Source organism: Lolium rigidum, chromosome 1, assembly GCF_022539505.1.
Source record: "Lolium rigidum isolate FL_2022 chromosome 1, APGP_CSIRO_Lrig_0.1, whole genome shotgun sequence".
Taxonomy (NCBI): Eukaryota; Viridiplantae; Streptophyta; class Magnoliopsida; order Poales; family Poaceae; genus Lolium; species Lolium rigidum.
This window is the reverse complement of record NC_061508.1, coordinates 103,969,041-103,972,497: the sequence shown is the minus strand read 5'-3', so window position 1 is coordinate 103,972,497 and position 3,457 is coordinate 103,969,041.

Here is a 3,457-nt window from a genome sequence, read left to right as displayed (position 1 = left end):
AGTTTTGAACAACAAGGAAGACGGTGTAGAGTCTTATAATGTTTACAATATGTCTTTTATGTGAGTTTTGCTGCACCGTTCATCCTTGTGTTTGTTTCAAATAAACCTTGCCAGCCTAAACCTTGTATCGAGAGGGAATACTTCTCATGCATCCAAAATCCTTGAGCCAACCACTATGCCATTTGTGTCCACCATACCTACCTACTACATGGTATTTCTCCGCCATTCCAAAGTAAATTGCTTGAGTGCTACCTTTAAAATTTCCATCATTCGCCTTTGCAATATATAGCTCATGGGACAAATATCTTAAAAACTATTGTGGTATTGAATATGTACTTATGCACTTTATCTCTTATTAAGTTGCTTGTTGTGCGATAACCATGTTTCTGGGGACGCCATCAACGATTCTTTGTTGAATATCATGTGAGTTGCTATGCATGTCCGTCTTGTCTGAAGTAATAGAGATCTACCACCTTAATGGTTGGAGCATGCATATTGTTAGAGAAGACACTAGTAGGAAAACCCTTATAGGCAAAGCTTAGTTCTGTGGCGCACCAAAATAAATGCGCCACAGAAAGATTTTTTGTGGCGCACGAGGAAGAATGCGCCACAAAAATAAGCTATTTTTGTGGCGCACTACCGTGCCGTGCGCCACAGAAATTATGTGGGGCCCACATCCTGCCACCACCAATAATTAGGTTTAGGTATTTACGTGGCGCACATGGCTTGCTGCGCCACGAAATAAGTGTTTACGTGGCGCACCTGCTGCGGTGCGCCACGGAAGTAGTTGATTACGTGGCGCACTTGTGCTTGTGCGCCACGAAGTAGTTGATTCTGTGGCGCACTTGTCGCTGGTGCGCCACGAAATAGCGCCTTCTATAACCACCCGTACCCCCTCCCCCCGCCCGTACTTCTTCCTCCTCCACCCCTCTTCCTCTCCCTCGCGCACCGCCGCCCGTACTTCCTCGTCCACCCCTCTTCCTCTCCCTCGCGCGCCGCTGCCTTCCATGGTGAGCGTGGCTGTCGTCGTCGCCGCCGCCGCCTCCTTCCTCTGCGAGGGCCGCATGCCGCCACGCTCCACCCATCCCCGCCACCAGCAGCACAAGCCGGCTGCGGCGTGGAGGAGGAGGGCGGCCGCCGCATGGAGGAGGAGGGGCCGGCTCCGCGTCAAGGAGGAGGAGCCGCCGCCCCTGCCATCATCGTCGACCTCCTCGTCCACCCCTACCCGGCCCCTCCCTCTTCCTCTACCGGCCGCTCCTCCAACGACATCGTCGGTGAGCTCCACCTCTCCCCTCCCTCCCTCTTCCTCTCCCGTGCGGGCACAAAGTGCTCGACGAAATTACTTTGTCGGATTGAGTGATATGGCTACTTGCTTGTTTGCTCTCCAAATTACCAAGTGATATGGCTACTGCTTGTTTGCTCTCCAAATTACTTTGTCGGATTTAAATGTCCTCTGGATCATTTGCAATAGTACGAGTGCCTTGTTAATTATGCATTTCATTTATCTGGTTAGTTTAACTTGATTGATTAGATAAATGAGATGAACTGCTGAGCAGTAATGATCTCATGGATGGATTTGGATGTAGCTAGAGGGTTGCCAATCATTGATTGGGTACCCTAGCTCATGCTTGAGCCCTATTGGGTTATGATGCGGTGGCTTAGTGAATGTTCCTATGGGTTTGAGGTAGCCACGACAGCCTTTATGTTGTCCAAGGGTGGCTCCCCTTTCTTGTGGCTGTTGTTGTGACTCTCTCATGCTATCTGGTTGATCCATGACTAGATTACCAGTAGCTTTTGCTGTATTGAAAACAAAATAGACATTTAAATGTCTATATTCTGATGGTATAACTAGCTGTGTGGTGCTAGGTGAGTTTGGATGGCTAGTTAGGGATTAATCCATGTTGGATTTATCTGGTAGTGTCACCATACTGACATACCAATGTTCCCTTGGTGATTTCCTTCGGCTGATCTTCGGTTTGCTTCCACCAAATGGCTTAGTAGCCGGATGATGATACAAACTGGGTATTCTACCCATTTTGGCCTGGCAAGCATGTGGTGACTCACCGGCCTTGTGTGTCTTGTTGGGCATGCACACTGCACAGTGAGCTGTTTGGCTTGTGTGTGTGTAGCCTGGCTTGGGACTTGGGTTGACTCCAATATTAAAAATGTCTCCCAAATATGGAGACAAACATTTTAACATTACCCCAATGATCTTCAAATGTTTTGCATGCTCTGTTAGGCCTTAATTGATGCCTTATGATCCAAATTACTATATTATTGGATTGAGTGATATGGCTACTTGCTTGTTTGCTCTCCAAATTACCAAGTGATGAATATATAATCCCTTTGGAGCATACTGCCCCATGCTATATATGTGTATTTGACCATGCTTATGATGGATTTCTTTTAAGGACTCTAGCTAGATTAGAGGGGAAAAAGTTGTTGCTTTGTTGCCTATGATAATGGATCATAAAATGTTTCCCTTTGTCCCCTGGTTGCCTCCTTAATTGATGCCTTATGATCCAAATTACTATATTATTGGATTGAGTGATATGGCTACTTGCTTGTTTGCTCTCCAAATTACCAAGTGATGAATATATAATCCCTTTGGAGCATCTGCCCCATGCTATATATGTGTATTTGACCATGCTTATGATGGATTTCTTTTAAGGACTCTAGCTAGATTAGAGGGGAAAAAGTTTACTGCTTTGTTGCCTATGATAATGGATCATAAAATGTTTCCCTTTGTCCCCTGGTTGCCTCCTTAATTGATGCCTTATGATCCAAATTACTATATTATTGGATTGAGTGATATGGCTACTTGCTTGTTTGCTCTCCAAATTACCAAGTGATGAATATATAATCCCTTTGGAGCATCTGCCCCATGCTATATATATGTGTATTTGACCATGCTTATGATGGATTTCTTTTAAGGACTCTAGCTAGATTAGAGGGGAAAAAGTTGCTGCTTTGTTGCCTATGATAATGGATCATCAAATGTTTCCCTTTGTCCCTGGTTGCCTCCTTAATTGATGCCTTATGATCCAAATGACCCAAGTCCCTTGCATGATCCCATTTGTCCCTAATGTTGCTTAAGATGAATAAATTCCCTCTAATCACCATTTGGAGATCAAGACTAGTTCTTGATTTCCATTAGCTAGACTCCAATATTAAAAATGTCTCCCAAATATGGAGACAAACATTTTAACATTACCCCAAGTGATTTACTTGTCGATGATTAGATGGTTGGTCGATCACTCGTACACTCGGGGGTGGAGCAAGTGAGGCTTGGTGTGATGGCACAAATATCAATATCTTGTGCATCCTACCTGGCCTCACTTACTCCATCCCTGGATGTTAATATTTGTTTCGACCAACAAAGTATGAGGCATTCCATTTAGTTGATACCACTTGGCTCTTTCTTCCATTTTAGTGCCGATGATTAGAATGTTCGGTC